Source organism: Crocuta crocuta, unplaced genomic scaffold (genome assembly GCF_008692635.1).
Source record: "Crocuta crocuta isolate KB4526 unplaced genomic scaffold, BGI_CrCroc_1.0 scaffold264, whole genome shotgun sequence".
NCBI classification, from domain to species: Eukaryota; Metazoa; Chordata; class Mammalia; order Carnivora; family Hyaenidae; genus Crocuta; species Crocuta crocuta.
Genome location: NW_027529597.1, coordinates 2,702,151 through 2,719,585, shown reverse-complemented (window position 1 = coordinate 2,719,585; position 17,435 = coordinate 2,702,151).

Below are 17,435 nucleotides of genomic sequence, written 5' to 3'. Positions count from 1 at the left end.
AGTTTTTGGGAAAGAGGCACTAATAGCTCCTTCTCTACAGTTAGAGATGCCTGACAGGACTCTTATGAAAGCACAATTGAAGATGAAAGAAAGAGCAGGCAACAATACGACTTGTTTCTTGCCCATGCCTGTCAAGGGATTTTATAAATTTTATAAATTTTATAAATCTCCACTGGGGTGGAGATTTGAGAGAAAACTCTTAACTTCAGATATCCCAAGGGGACTCTCAGTCTGCTCATTAATGCTTAATTTACTCATTCTTTCTGGTTACTTGTCTTGGAAAGTAAATTTGTCTTTGTTTCTTTTATATTATCCTTTACCACACCAAAGAAACTCTTAAATTATTATTAATACCCTTACTATGTTTGATAACTCCCACATATTTCATGTGAATTTCTCCTTGACTTTAATTCTTCTGTGTTATTCCATGTCATTACCAGCTCCCACTTTGATTAATGTTCTCTCCAGTGGTCACATGAGAACAGAAGTCAGAGGTGACCACCATCCTCACAAGGAATAATCTAACTTTAGATTTCTCTCATCGCTTTAAACAAATGCAACTGGCCAAGTCGTTTACAAACTTAAAGACTTGCACCATCCTCTTGTATCATGAAGCATGACACATTTACAAATATAAATGAAGGAATACACAAAGAACCTAGAAATAGTGTCTAGCTCCACTTGGTGCTTTTCAGCTGGTTAGAAAAAAGAACAAAGGCTTCCGGTTCCTAGGGTACTTGTCTTAACTAATACACACAACTACATTAATACATAATGCAGATGAAAACAATAGGAAGAAAGGTCAATATAGCCACCCTTCCTTCTCTGGTTCTGACACTTGGACTGGGCACGGATCCACCTGCACCACCATATGTCGGCACAGCAGAGAGCTGAAAAGCTCTTCTCTTTGACCTCCTGGGATTTCTACATCAGATGGGATTGAGCTGAAGGCAACAGCTGGCTTGCAGATGTGCACGATTACCCACATCTAACCAGCTGGGGCAGAGGCAGAGATATCTTTGAGTGTGTACCCAATTCCATGTGGTCAATCATCAGCCTTTGGTCTATTTGGATGTCTCAGGAACCTGTGTCTTTCCTTTGCTTACAGGCCGATGGAAAAAGACTGAGGGGGATTTTACATGTGGTGGAGGTGAAGTGAGGGTTTGATACTGAGTCAGTACATAGAATCAAGACAGATGGATAATGGGTGGTGTGATGGTCCTGGAGGGTGAGCTTAGACTGCTATTTTACAAACATACTTATAAAGGCATAATCTCATTGAAAGAAAATGAGACAAGACCTGACTCATGTGGCTGGAAATTGCTATGAACTAAGAATTACATAACACAGGAGGCAAAGCTACACACCTCACAATTGCTGGAGAATGAACAGAGTCTTTTTTTTAATGTATGCACATAACTTAGTCCATATTGTCTTACAGCACACATGGCAAAAAGTACATTGTGTTGATCTTTTCTGGAATCCTATTGCCTGACCTAGACATGGGCAGGCTCACCAGACAGAAAGTTGAAATCCAATATTAGAAACAGGCCACTTTCAGTTTGTATATACATTAGGATTTGGATTTAAGTTACCAGAAAGTGATAGTTTTTAACTTTTCAAACTAATTTCACTAAGATGGATTCAGAAGCGACTTGGAGCACAAGTGAGTGCAGTGCTAGATAGTGCTGTATGCCATGTTCCAGCATCTGTGTGCTTGATGCCAGTCTCTGGTCAGCAGTTGACCAGTCACATCAACCCCAACATTGGTGAGAGATTTGATTTAGCCCAACAAGTACTTAGGGGGACTGACAGGCTCTCCCAGGTGCTTAGGAAAGGATGGTTCTGAGCTGCTCTCTAATCTTGAAAGCAATTAGTTACACAGCCCTCAAGGGTGACTTATAATCCCGACTTTAATACTTTGCAGTTGAAGACAGAAATTCCATAAAAGTGAAAAAGCTATTTTCAATTTGTTCTCTTAATTTCTATTAATGACCCCCTAAAATTGTTACTCTTCTACAAGAAAAATTTAAAACATATAGCTTGTTGTTAAGTATGAAAAATCCTAAAAAGTAGTTTTATTTAAAATTTTCAAAACAAATGTATTAATTTGAAAAAATCCATAAGATACATGCATTCCAAAATATTTTTTAAAATACTTATACAAGGAACCCACTTTTCTGTACAGCGGGCTCCAAAATTGGAGGCAAATACGATTTGGGAAAACATACAAAACGGGAAATTTACATTGGAAAACATAACAAAATGGCTAATGCCATTGCTATACTAAATATTCATGAAATACCGTAAAGATAAAAATATATTACACAATTCAATCTCATGGTGATGCCTATGAGGTATCTTTACACATTGCAGACTTATAATAATTTGTTTTTGTCTAATTAGATGCCTGCAAATCTTTGAAAGATCTACTAATGCTTTTCATGGAAACTACAATACCATTCTCTCACGTTGTCCTTACCCATGCCTCAAGATATCCAAAGCATCTCAAAAACAACACAAAGAGAAATGGAATTGCACAGCATGACAGGTCCTTTCTATGCATGGCTGGTTCCCACTTGAGTGAAGGGAAAGAATACATAGCAATGTAAGTCTACACGTACAACTTCTGATTTGGCCCATGAATTATAGATGGACTTCTGAGGGGCCTTTTCCCTTATGGTTTCTAATGCAAAAACAGTCTGTAAATTTCTAATGCTCTTGACCCAATATGTAAATCAGTCAGTAAGGCAGACACCCATGTCCTCGGTGCTAAGTTTAATTAATGGCATATATAACCATACAGTTCCCTTCTCCTCCCCTTAAACACTACATAATGGGATACATTCTCCCACAAGGGCCCGGAAGTTTATGTTTTCTAGTCATGAAGTTTTGCTCACTATTGTAAGGTCAGCACATTCGTTTCTCAGTACTCTCAGTTCCCAACTGCTATTTAAGCTGTTAGTTCATTGAGTTCATCTGTCATGGGCCTATTTTAACAAGCTTGCCAAAGGCTCTGAGAACTGTTTCCATCCTGCGATTTCTTTGTGCTAATGAATCACTTTGAACTAGTCAGATATATCCTCACCATTGAATGGAATCCCTTATGTGGGTTCAGTGTAACAAGACCAGGCCAAATGCCTGCACCTGCTCACTCTGCTATGTCATCTACTCATCTGTGACATGTCAAGGTATCTACAAGTCTGGAAGAGAAGCCTTCTTGCTTTGTCCACATGATGAGATATGACACAAGGCCTGTGTGTAAAAGTGCCAAAATACATGGGGTGCCTCAGTGACTCAGTCAGTTAAGCGTCCAACTTTGGCTCAGGTCATGGTCTCTCATTTCATGGGCCCGAGCCTCATGTCGGGCTCTGTGCTGACAGCTCAGAGCCCAGAGCCTGCTTTGCATTCTGTGTCTCCCTCCCTCTCTGCCCTCCCCCACTCATGCTATGTCTCTCTTCCTTTCAAAAATATATAAACATAATTTTTTTAAAAGCGCCAAGGTGCATTCACAAAATGCGTAGAAACAAGAACTTACATATTTTTATATCTATTCATGGTTCTCAATGGATACATCAAACTTGGCTTTTGAAATTAAATACTCTCTTTAAAATAATTAAAATTCTGATCATTATGATTATGAACCATTTAGCATTAGAATTCTCTAGAGTTCTCTATCTAAATGGAGGTAGCTCTGGTCCAGATAAGATTTGTCATGTCCATGGTCATGTCATTTAGGAGCTTAAAAACAGTATTTCTGTTTACTTGGTTATTACAGGAAGCAACTTACTGTCATGTTTCTGCGTAATTAGAAAATCTGTTGTTATTTAAAGTTTCAAACAACAAGTGTGTATTCCCACAAAAAGCGGTCTGTATGCCTGTCCAGACTCAATAAAAGGAAAGACCCAGAAGTTATATAGAAAATATATTACTTGTAGCTATATTATGTTTAGCTTAAGCTAATTACTAAAATCATAGCCAGGATTTTGCCTAGCTTCCAGAAGATGTGACAATTCTTTACAACAAGTGAATCACACAAATCTCAGTCACTTTGACTTAAGTCACAAGATAAAGGTTCTGGATTTTGTTCTATATTCTCAGTGCAATCAGGACATGCTCCTTTGACTATGAGAATGAAGGTCTGGCAGACAGTTTTTTGCTGCCTGCTTCCATAGTAGCTACCCTTTTATAGCTTCCTCTATGAGACACTGTCTCCAAAGGTAGAAGGGATAAAGCCTTTGGCCTGGGAAGTGCACGCAATATCTTGGTAAACACTGACTGATCTCACTAGAACCACCTGTGGCAGCCTGGTTCTAGCCAGAGAGTGCAGGCAGGTGCAGTGATGACACACGTGTGAGCTCTATAACGTACACAGATAGCACTGGGCCACCTATGTGTATTTGTTCATGCATTCATCACTTTTCAGCACCTACTCTGTAATAGGTGTTACAAAAAACACTGGGAAGCAATCAATGAATAAGACAGCCCCAATCTTCAAGGGGCTCCAATCTAGTAGTGGTCATCTGCTCAGTAGTGAAGAAGATGGCATTGCTTTTTCCATTTTCATCCACTATGCATCATGTTGATTTTTTTCCATTTCAGTTTCATTTCATTATAGAAAGATTGACAGCAGGAAATTTAATCCAACAGACATCTATACCTATTGGAAGCAAAGCACTCTGTTAGGTGCTGTAGGGGTTGCAAACATGGCTGGGACGCTATGGGTGCATTACAGAGTGAAAGAGGAAAAGGAAATGCATATAGAAGAGTGAAAATAAACAGAGCATGGTGGGGGCAAAGTCTATCGCCTTAGCAGTGGCTGTCACAGGAACAGGAATATGATGGAATCTTTTAAAAATATTTTAATATCAGAACCTTTGTGAAGAAAAGGGTAACTAAAGGAAAAGGCAGAGTAGGGATTATTGAGTTAACTCCTGAGACTGGAAAAGAAAGTTCAAAGAAGAGTTTCCGGAAAGATAAGGGAAGTTACAGAATACCATAAAATGTGTAGTAAATACAGAGAGAAGCTTAATGTGATATATATCCTTAGGGCGCCTTTATCTTTGAAATTTCCCATCTGAAGAATGTTCTCAGATTTTAAAGTGTCCTCATCATTCAAGGTCCGTGTGAAGCCTTACTTGCTCCACTTAACTTCCCCCAACTGCTGAACCAAGATTGTTCTCTCTCTCTCTTCTTGGAATGCATTTAACGCATTTGCCTTCTAAAACAATCATATGAATATAGCTACAAGAGGGTTTGTTTTGTCTCCCCAGATGGTGACTTGAAGGTAGTCGTCTCCTTGATCTTCTGTCCTGCCTTCCATGGTATATACCAAGGCACATAATGATGTCTAAAAAAATAATTGTTGCTGTGACTAGACCATATGTCTTTGAGCTATAAAAATCTCTTTCAAATCCATATCAGCAATGAGTTTTGTTAACTTATGATTTTAATATTTGTATATGTTTATTTGAATGGGAGAGGGGGAGAGAGAGTGAGAGAGAGAGAGAGAGGGAGAGAGAGAGAGAATCTCAAACAGGCTCCACACTGCCAGTGCAGAGCCCAAAGCAGGGCTCAAACTCACGAACATTGAGATCATGACCTAAATAAAAACCAAGAATCAGACACTTAAATGACTGGGCTGTCCAGGTGCCCATGATCTTAAGATTCTTAATAAAATTTCTTACCTAGTATTTATTCACTATATATGTATGCAGAGTACTATAAAATAGATAGAACACTGACATAACCCTGACCTTTAGGGATGTGACTCAAGATCATTCCAAGCAAGGTTTTGGCTCTGAGTGCCAGACATAAGCCTTGTTTCTTGCTCCAATAAGTTACTTGTACCTTCTCTTATTCAGAAATAAGTGCAATGTATATTTGGGAGTTTCTTTCTTGGGAGAAAAAAAATGTGCCCACTGGATGATTTTTCATTTTTGAAATGTAAGTGTCTGAATTTGAAGGATAAGTCTACTGTTCAGCATCCCTAATTATCCCAACCTCACAACCCATACTTTAAGATAAGGCTCTTAACCAATCACCCAAGCAAGCAACGAGGGCATGTATTTTAAAGAAACATTAAGTATTATCTTCATATGCAAACTGCTCACGATCTTTCTGTTTAAGTGAAAAAAAAAAAAAAACACAGATTTTTTCCCTTGACCACCAAAATAACCGTGCAAATTAGCATTTGAAAATGCTAAAATAATTATCCCATCGTTTGAATGTAGAGAGAATCCAACACTTCTTTTTTTCCTGACAGAATGACAGTGTATTATAAATTCCAACAATTTATATTTTAAGGCCCCAACTTCCCAGGCCTGCCAGCCATGTCATAGCCTTGAGGAATTATGGCCATTTAATCAGGGTTGAGCATTTCCATGCTCAACCTTCAGGCAGTGATGCTGTGCCCATGCTTTCACCAGTGATAGATGAAGCCACTTACTCCACCGCCTCCTGCATGACAATACTTCAGGAGCCCTGCTAAAGTTCACGTTTCTCAATATATCAAACTTTAGCAGCACAATGACCTTCTAATATTTGTTTTCAACTGTTTATAACCAACAGTTCATTACCTTGCCACGATGGAGAGGAAGGAAGCTGGCCAGTGCTCTCTTACAGAGCAGGTAGTGCAGCCAGGACTAGGCTTGGAAATCCAATTGTAAGGAATCCCATAAAGGAAAGTCTAGGAGAATGTTAGCCTCTTAAGCTGCTGAGGTGATGAGAGGCAGTCAGAATTACAACAGCCTTATCTGTCTTTTAGTGTGTTGTTTAAAACATGCATGAATCCCTTCCCCGACAGTTTTTTCTCTGTAGGGGAGTTAATCATTATTCTTTGAAATCATCACTCAGCCACTGCTCCCCCTTCCCCCCACTTGGTCACAGCCATTAAATCTAAACCCTCTGGGATAATCCCGACAGGCAATACATATTCTCCAATGCTTGGATTTAGACTTTCCTCGCACTTGAGCTTTCCTGCTCTGGTAAATGGGATATGATCATATGTGAGCTAAGTGGGATTCTTTTTGCCACTCAAGCTTAATGTCTAGGAGGGGTAAAAAAAAAAAAAAGAATAACAGACTTTTTTTTGGGGGGGAGACTGGTTTTTGCTTTTGAGTTTTGCTTTTTGGGTTTGTTTTATATATCTTTTTAAAGTTCATTTAGTGAAAGAAAGAGAGAAGAGAGAGAATGAGAAGGGGTGGAGCAGAGAGATGGAGAGAAAGCTAGAATCCCAAGCAAGGTCTGCACTGTTAACATGGAGCCCAACTTGGGGCTCAAACTCACAACCCGCGAGATCATGGCCTGAGCCAAAACCAAGAGTCAGATGCTTAACTGACTTAGCCACCCAGGTGCCCCTCCCTATGCTCTGATTAGTCCTTCTTGGTCTCAATATTCTAATGTAGAAGAGAAGCACAAGTAAGTATACTTGCATTAATTAATAATCACTAGCATTCATGTGACAGACATTATACATTATTTCAGTTAATCCACTCAATATATCAATAAAGAAGCTAGCATTATCACTTTCATTTCACAGGTGAGGACATGTCTACCTGAACCATGTGAGCTTATCCATCCACACTCTCAAAGGTACAGAACATGGATATGACCCTTGCAGTCGGACTTCAGAACCTGTCTCTTGATCACCACCTTATATAAGAATGTACAAGTATTTCTCACCAAGATTTATCAGAAGACTTGCCTAAACCATCCACAAAATACTTCCCTAACTCAAGACCCACTTTGAGCTTGATAACCTTCTAAGAATGTATGCTTGTACTTTTAAGACAACTGACCCCAAATGGCACATAGGCTCACACCTATCTTACACATCAGGTACCCTCAGATATGCCTCAAAGGTCATTCCCAAGGAAGAACTGGCTTTTTCGCCTGTTTGTTTCACTGAAGGAGACAGGGATAAATGGTGCCTGCCTCAGGGTGGCAGGGAGATTTCATCAGCCACAGCAACTCCATTGGCTGAATTTGGTTACATGGAGGGATATGCTGGTACAAGTTGTGAGATAGTGTTAGGCCTCTGCTGAAAACTGTTGTTACCTATAAAGCTGGGACCTGGGGGTGTGAAAAAAGACACAAGTGCTAGCTATTTTCCATCCATGCCATAAATCCTTGACATATAATTAGAATGTCTTCTCAAGAGTTGAGTGAAGAAGGGAGATACTAAAAGTTATTCTTGGAACTGTGGCTGGATGGCTCAGTAGGTTCAACATCCAACTCTTGATCTTGGCTCAAGTCATGATCTCATGGTTCATGGGGCTGAGCTTTGTGTCAGTCTCTGCACTGACAACATGGAGTCTGCTTGGGATTTGCTCTTTCCCTCTCTCTGTCTGCCCCTCCCCTGCTCTTATGTGCTCTCTCTCTCTCTCTCTCTCAAAATAAATAAATAAACTTAAACAAAAGTTATTCTTGAACAATTCATTTTTCAACTCTTTCCATAATATATTTTACTCTTTCTCCCTTTCTTACGTCTACTTTACATTTAATTAAGTTTGGAAGTACAGGAATAGAAAAAAGGCACAGGTAATTTCCATTTGTAATCAAGACTCTTGAAGAAGTCACACAAACTTTTGTAATGTCATTCTCTCCTGTATGTGACCTTTTAAACTGTAGTGATCATAAGAATCAACTGAGGACCTTGTTTCAAATGCTGGCTCTGAGTTTCATCCCCAAGAGATTCTGATTAGAACCTTAAGGCAGATACCACAGATCTGCATCTAATAGACACTCAAAGTAACTAGGAGCCCAGGGGTCCTCTGGGCCACAGTTTGAGCAAAACTGCCCTAAACCTGGCTAAGACCCCCTCTTACCTGTAAGATGGGAGCTGAATTAATGCCAGCATTTTTTTTTTTTGCCACTTCCAGCCCACTTGGTACTCTCCCACCAAAGTCATTGAGATATGTTTTAATAGGAGCCACAATCTTATGTTTCAAAATGAAATTGGAGAGACCCTTTTCCTGGGCTCAGTACCCTACTGTCTGCTCTCCATTCTTTCTGTCCCTGGTTTATCCCTTTTATTATTTATCTATGTGGAGTTCCCTCTCTTCATCCCCATACAATTATGCATTATACTGAGAATGGATTTGTGTCTTACTCTTCTTTATATTACTTAGATAGAGTAAGCTTACATAATAAGCATTCATCAATGTTCTTTAAAGGGAATAAAACAGATCAAACCCTTCACTGATTCAATTGTCTTCAACAGCCAGTCCATTCATGGCTCAAGATGTCTATTTATCATGGTTATTTGTGATATTGATGAAGATAGCAGCAATAACCATTAACTGGGCTCCCTTACCAGATGCATAATATTGTGTTGTGCTGACTTTCACCTTTGTTCTTCGCTTCATTCCTCTTAGCAATCCAGGGAGGGTGTCCAAGGAGGCAGACCGGAAGAAGGTGGGCAGAGCTTTAATATACAAGGTCCTTTTTCATCTTGTGGAAAACAATGGCTGTTGAACCCACAACCAATCGAACCATATCCTCCGGAGCTGCTGAGTGTAAAGACTTGGCTCCTGGGCATTAATCATTTCCATACATGAATGAGGAACTTGTGTGGAAAGGTAGTTATGTTTATAAGCAGGCACACACACTGAATCCCACTTCCCCCACACATACACACAAGCATTGAACTTTCTAAAACACAAGGCTGTCTTTCAATTTATCCTTTTTTTAAAAACCTGTGTGGATATAAGGATTACAGGTTTCCTGCCTGTCCAGGGAGAGTGATAGCTCTGCTCTCTAAGAACTTAACTCCCAGGCTTAATTATTATGCAAGTGTACCAGTGTAGTAAACATGTAGGCCAAAAGCAATTTAATCTATGTCACATTGACTTTCAAATCATTTCATTTCTAATTCAGACACATGCTTTTGTTCAGGCATTTATCACTTTTACATAATCAACCAGACTGTCCCATGGCTATCATCCCTCAAAAGCCCCCAGCCCCGCCAGGTCTACATCAGTAACAATAATTGACATTTCATACCCTTCTATGTTGAGTCAGGCTCAGAGGCTCCTCCCCAAGTGCCTCACTTCATCTTTCAATGTAGCTCTTACTCACAGAAAATTTATCAAGCAGTGCAGACCTTGTCAGCAAGGCTGTTTGTTCTTAATTACCAAGCCATTGTGGGGTTCTTGGAAAGGTGGACACTGTTTGTTCCACAAACACACTCTGAATTCCTTGAAATTACTCAAATGGCTTTTGTCAGATCAGTAAATCAGATTTATTACTTCCTCAAATGTGTCAAAAAAATTTTTTAAAACTTAACAAATACAAACAGTCTACAGCGTTAGAACATGAGAAATCAACGGATCACCAAAGAATGCTAAAGTCATACCTAATGTTAATAACCTATTCCTTGCATACATAAGTCCACTGAGGTATATACAAAGAGCCTCAAAGGAGTAATAGTCAGTCCTCCCCCATCCAGATCTCCAAACTGCAAGGAAGAATGTTCCCACCATGCATGTCACATATTAAATCTGAACACTTTTGGAGCAAAGGGATAGAGTCAGAGATAGAGAAGGAAAAAATTCCTGGAAAATAAGTGAAATCAGGAGGCATCCCAAAGGGGACCAGGCTAATGTGGATGATGTTTCTGATTAGCTTGATGACTAAGGTTTCTTTTCATCAAAGGAACTTTAGATCAAGGAAAAGCATTGTAGATTTATAATAAAAGATGACTGTCAATGTACTGAAGGAAGCAGGTTGACCCCTTACTATCAGAAAGGGGACCGTGATCCCTGAATAATAGCATTTTCTGGAGCATCAGCCACAAAAGTATACATGACACTGTTTGGTAGAACTGTAAAGTAGCATGTTCATTATTGTGGATAGTATTATTTTTTTAACTTAGTGCTTAAATAAGCAATTTGGTCTATGAAAATTTTAATGTTTTTATCAGGTTTAAACAAAACTAACCCTAGTCAGTTAAGTGTCCCACTTTGGCTCAGGTCTTGATCTCACATTTTGTGAATTCCAGCCCCATGTCAGGCTGTGTGGACAGCTTTGAGCCTGGAGCCTGCTTCAGATTCAGTCTCTCTCTCTCTCTCTCCCTCCCTCTCTGTCCCTCCCCTACTCATGCTCTGTGTGTGTGTGTCTCTCTCTCAAAAATATACATTAATTAAAAAAAAAAAAAACTAGGGGCGCCTGAGTGGCTCAGTCAGTTAAGCATCTGACTTCGGCTCAGGTCATGATCTCACGGTTCATGGGTTTGAGCCCCGCATTGGGCTCTGTGCTGACAGCTCAGAGCCTGGAGCCTGCTTCAGATTGTCTGTCTCCCTCTCTCTCTGCCCCTCTCTTGCTCATGTTCTGTCTCTGTCTCAAAAAGAAATAAACATTTAAAAAAAAATTAAATGTTTTTAAAATTAAACAAAGCTAACCCTATTAAAAGATTTAATTTTAGCTTAAGAGAATACACACACACACACACACACACACACACACACACAGAAAGAGAGAGAGAGAGATAAACATTAATTCTATATTTCAACTATTTTACTAAAAAGGTGTTGTTTGTTTTTATTTTATAAAAGAGAGGACACTCATAAATACCTGTGACATTGCATCCTCTCTCTCCGACTTTCACATCCCTAAAGATGGGATGGAAAACTATGCAATCACTTCCAGTCAACAGCTGAAGAAAAATCTGTGATCTGTGCTCTAATTTGGGATGACCCTCTCTGTTCTGATTTGTCTTGAGTGCTGCCAAGGAAACCTACATGCCTCTTCTCACTGCACGATACCCAAGGTAGCTGGAAAAAATTCGTCAATAAGCATACTTGGGTTTAAGCCCATCAATTAAACTAAAGAAATAAAAGGCATGAAAAGTAGACTATATGATTTAAGGGTAATGTGAATAACAAAAGAGTTTTGTGTGTAGCTAATGGAAGCTTGGCCAGTTCCTCCTTGCTAATGAGTAATATTCTGACAAGTTGAGAGCTAAATATTTGGGTGAAAGTTTAGCGATTCCAGGAATCTTGAAATTAATTAAGATATAAATATGAAGGATCCTGAAAAACACAAGGATGGACCTGGAGAGACGAAGGCCCCAGCAAGATGGCAGCACTATTCAATGAATAGCCTTCAGTGAGATGGGACATCCAAATGGAATTGGGCACCTGGAAGACAAGAAAGAAATTTCAAGAGTGTTCATGGGAACTAAGGAAGAGGAAATTTGTATTTTTGTGCATTTTTAGCTTGCGATCTTTATGTTGATTGACGTATATCAAGGAAACTAGAATAAGTCAGGTTGATATGAGAAAAAATAAAAGCAACTTTCAATGGCATGGGAGGGGGCGAAGTGGGGCCCAGGAGAAAGACCGTTTGTGGTCCCTCCTGAGACAGCAAATAAGACAAGAAGCCCCAAGAGTGTTAATAAAGCCTGGAGCGCGGTGTGCGGACGATGAGTGTGCTCATGCTCAGAGATTTGCTTTTGTGTTCCATCTGAAACCAATCAGTGAGTGAAAACGCAGAAAGCTCTCTTGGCATCTATTTCACATTGATAGTGGGGGAAGGGAAGAGGATTTACACATAGAGACCCCCATTAACACTAATAAAAAGTAGGCGGGTAAATCCCTTGTGCATGAGGAGCAAACACTGCTCTTTGTGTGGGGGTAATTAAGAGCCAAAGAAGCTTGCCTTGCTCAGAACTGCACACATACTCTTGGTGAAAGCCTCTTCACAGCAGCCTTGCAATTGCTTTCTTCAGTTTCAATGGCTGAAACCTAACAGTTGTTAACCACCTCTCGCCCTAGTTACCCCATAGACAAATGAAAGGGAATGATGTACTGGAAATAACATTATTTGACACTATTGGCAGAGGGCCTTTCAAGGAGAAAGTACAGGCAAACAAGCAGAGAAACTGAAAAGGAATCTAAAATTAAGCAGAATAGGATAGTAAGTGGATCAAGGGAAATAACCCTATACTCCTAAGGTCCTTGCCAGCACCCAGTCCTCAGGAACTATGGCAGAAAGAGAAGCCATGAATGGACCGCGAATATTAAATACGAGTGAGCATGGCGCCTGAGGTTCAGAGCCATAAATCCAGGAAGGAAATGCTCTAATAATTGCAGGAATGGAGAAGTAAAAGCAAGAGTTACCAAGTCTTCCCCTTCTTACCCCTCTGCTCAAGGCCTGGCAATGCATTTTGGCACATTCATTCCGAGTTCCAGAAATATCTGAGAGCAATAAAAGTACGTATCTCTTCCCAGGACATGTCTGAGCCTCTAATCCAATCCCTGATCTTAATTCCACAGGTTGGACCTATGTAAACAAACAACACAATGAAATTTTAGAGGCATGAAATTCATGCAGTCTGTTATTTATTAATTTCACTGCTAGAATGTGGGAAAGTTCTGACTGAGCAACAGGTTATAAAGACATGTTTCTTGACTGCAAATTCAAGAAGAATTCAGAGCCTATTCACCTTTGATTACTCCAGCTTTCTGCCCATGGCCTATCTCATAATATAATCTCAGCCTAATTACTGACTGAATAAATAAATGAGGTTGTTAGAAAAGCTAATTCACAACTGAACTGCCTTCTTACCTTGAGAGGAATCAGTCTACTCTATGATTCTCAGTTCAAATGAAGAGGGGTCTTTTCCATTCTAAGCAACAACATTTCAGAGAAACAGTGACAAAGCAGGGCTCCTGGAAGGTGAGGAGTCTATGAAAAATGTTGTATGAAACCCAGTTGAAGGAAACTATCTAGAATAGAACACACTTAGGACAAACAATCCAGCAGCTTTTGCATACTAAAGGGTTGCCTCAGAGAACAAAGACCTGCTGTGGATGAGGTAGTTCCCTTGTTAGAATACAGGTTCAGTTGCGGCAACAGAGAGACCCAACTTCACAGACCATGAACTAAGCATTTCAGGCCTGATACGGCACCTTCAAGGTTTGGGGTCTTTTTATCTTGCTTCTCCATGTGTCACAAAACGTTGCTGTCTATCTCTTGGTCTAAAATTACTACCCTAGGTCCCCCTTCATAGCTGCAATCCAGTCAGCAGAAAGCAAGGAAACAGTGAGTGAAAAGTATACTCCTTCTCTTTTGAGATTAAGACCTAAGAGTTTCAAGCATACCACTCACTTCCATTGACTAAAATTTAGGTAAATGGCCATAACAAACTGCAAAGAAGGATGAAAACATGTGAAGATTTAGGCCTCTATCACTATATGTGGAAAAAGAGACCAGATATTAGGAGGAAACAGGCTATTTCTTCCACAGGCACATGCTCAGTATGAACATGGAACATTAGTTTATGAGGATGATTTCAGGCAGGTAGACAGGTCACTTAACATCTCTATTTTGACTAATTTTGAGCAAGTATTTCTAGCAATTGGACACAGTCTGTTATATAAAATAAAATATGCATGTCCCATATAAAATATAAGCATATAATATACATAATGTGTATAAAATGATAAATATTACACTTTATGTGAATATATAGGGGACATGTAACCTATATCTATATATGAAGCATGTTAAGTAAGTGATCATCAGAATAATAAAAATAATAAAAAATAAGAATAATTATTATTATTGGCTCTTTCATGTTTCCACATATGTGATCTGATCCCAGAGGTCCTGCTCAGATACAAGTCCTCTCCTTCCTGATTTGAAGACCCTGCCTTCCTAGTTCGGCCAGGGGGACTCACATCTCTCTTCTCACTGCACTACACCCAGGCTACAGAGAAGACACTCACCAATAATTCGACTTAAGAAGTTTAGGTCTAACCGAATAGCAGTATGATTATTATCATCAATAAAATGGAAACAATCAAGATGCCTCTGTCTCTATTTTGCAAGGTTGATGGAAGGAAGAACAGAACTGTTGTGGCATCAGATTAAATAAGTGTAACATGAAAGGAAAACCTAAGAAACTTTATATGCTATATTTACTGTGTTTACATATAGTATATTAATAATTATGTTGTTACATCTTATGTATGAAAAACACTTCTATTTGATATGCAATACATATATTAACTTATGTTATATAGCATACTATAGTTACTTAAAATACTTACTTAAATGTAGATATAATTTCAAATATCACTTTCTGAAATATATCCTAAGTAGATCAATGAATTAATCAAATCAGCACATGAAAACATGCTAAACAACATTACTTATCAGGAGAATGTCTATCAAAACTATAATGAGATACCACTTAGCATTCACTAGGATGGCTCTGACAAGTGCTGGCGAAAAAAGGAGAAATTGAAATGCTCACACATTGTTGGTGGGAATGTAAAATGGTGCAACCATTTTTGAAAACAGTATGGTGGCTCCTCAAAAGGTTTAACACAGAGCGACCATCTGATTGAGAAGTAGATATTAATCTACTCCTTGATATCTAGCCAAAAGAAATACAAATATATGTCTATGCAAATACTTGCACATGAATGTTCATAGGAATATTATTCGTAAAAGCCCAAACTGGAAACAACTCAAATGCCCAACTAATTAACCAACCAACTAATAAATGGTAATGAAATGTGAAGTATTTATAAGGGGTGCCTAGGTGGATCAGTTGGGTAAGTGTCTGATTCTTGATTCTGGCTCATGATCTCACAGGTTTGTGAGACCTAGCTCCATGTCGGGCTCTGTGCTAAGCATGGAGCCTACTTGGGATTCTCTCTCTCTCCTTCTCTCTCTCTCTCTGTCTCTCTCTCTCTCTCAGCTCTTCCCCTGNCTTGGGATTCTCTCTCTCTCTCTCTCTCTCTCTCTCTCTCTCTCAGCTCTTCCCCCACTCATGCTGCCTCTCCCTGTGTCTCAAAATAAATACATAAACATTTTAAATGAGATATTATTCAGTGATAGAAAAGAAATGAAGTACTGACACATGCTAAAACATGAACCTTGAAAATATTGTGCTGAAGAGCCCAATCACAAAAGACTACATGTTTTATGATTTCCTAGTGTTTGCTTTAGGCTGTGGAGGAGTTGGAGGGAAATGGAGTGAATGAGATTGTTCTAAAATGGATTATGGTGATGGTTGTACAAGTCTCTGAATATACCAAAGTCTATCACATTGTACACTTTAAATGAGTGAATGCATGGTATATGAATTTATTTCAATAAAACTATTTTTAGTAAAAAGTAAACAAAAATGCTAATGTTTTATACCAGGATTCTTCTTTTTTTTGAGAGAGAGATAGAGAGCAGGGAAGGGCAGAGGGAGGAGAGAGAGAGAATCCCAAGCGGATCCATACTGACAGTGCACCTGACCTGGGGCTGGCACTCACAAACCATGAGACCTGAGCCAAAATCAAGAGTCGGACGGACACTTAACTGACTGAGCCACTCAGGTGCCCCAACCAAACCAGAAGTCTTTAGGATACAGTTTGACCTTGTGTGGACTCTATCTCAACACTGCACATAGATAAATATTTTTAATTAATTTGCTTACATATATGAACCATCTGGTTATAAGAAATATGAAGATTTGGCCGAAACATGGAAAATGCGAGCTCATTTGCCATCAATCGACATTTGAAATGAAAGGTGTATAAGGGTGTGTGTGTGGGGGGGTATGAAAGATACAGAAAGAGTATATTATGCCCAGTTTATTTATCTTTTTATCTGTCTATTCAATTATAATAAGACTAGCAATTTTGGGAGAGACATGTACCAAGAATTATTTCAAATATATTACCCCATTTAACCTTCACAGCAATCTCAGGAGACTACAGATTTGAAGACTAAAGAAGCTATACTTCTTATACAATGTTCTTTAGGTAGCAGATTATACAGCTGGGACTTACACCCAGATTCCCTTGAGTTTAAATTTTTATCAACATGAAATATCACCTCATCCAACTTCCATACTTCATAGTGGGCAGCAGACAAGAATTACCCACCCCGACATCCTGCACCAGAGTAGTACATTTGTTAATGTCCATGAACCAACATCATCATTATCAACCAGTGTCCACAGTTTACATTAGAGTTACTTTTTGTGTTGCATAGTCTCTGAGTTGTGGCAAACATGTAAGGACAAGAAACTACCATTATACAAAATTGCTTTACTACTCTAAGAAATCCTCTGTTCTCTACCGACCCATACGTCCCTCCCTCCCCCTCAATCCATGGAAACCACTGATCTTTTTACTGTCTCCATAGTTTTGCCATTCCCAGAATCTCATAGTTGTAATCACACAATATCTATCCTTTTCAGATTGGTTGACTTCACCTAGCAATATGCATTAAAGATTCTTCCAGGTCTTTTCAGTGCTTCATAGTTCATTTCTTTCTTTAGTTCTGAGTAATAATTCATCATCTGGATGAGGCACTTTTTATCCTTTCACCTACCAATGGACATCTTGGTTACTTAAAAGTTTTGACAATTATAAATAATGCTGCTATAAACAATTGTGGGCAGGTTTTGTGTGGACACACATTTC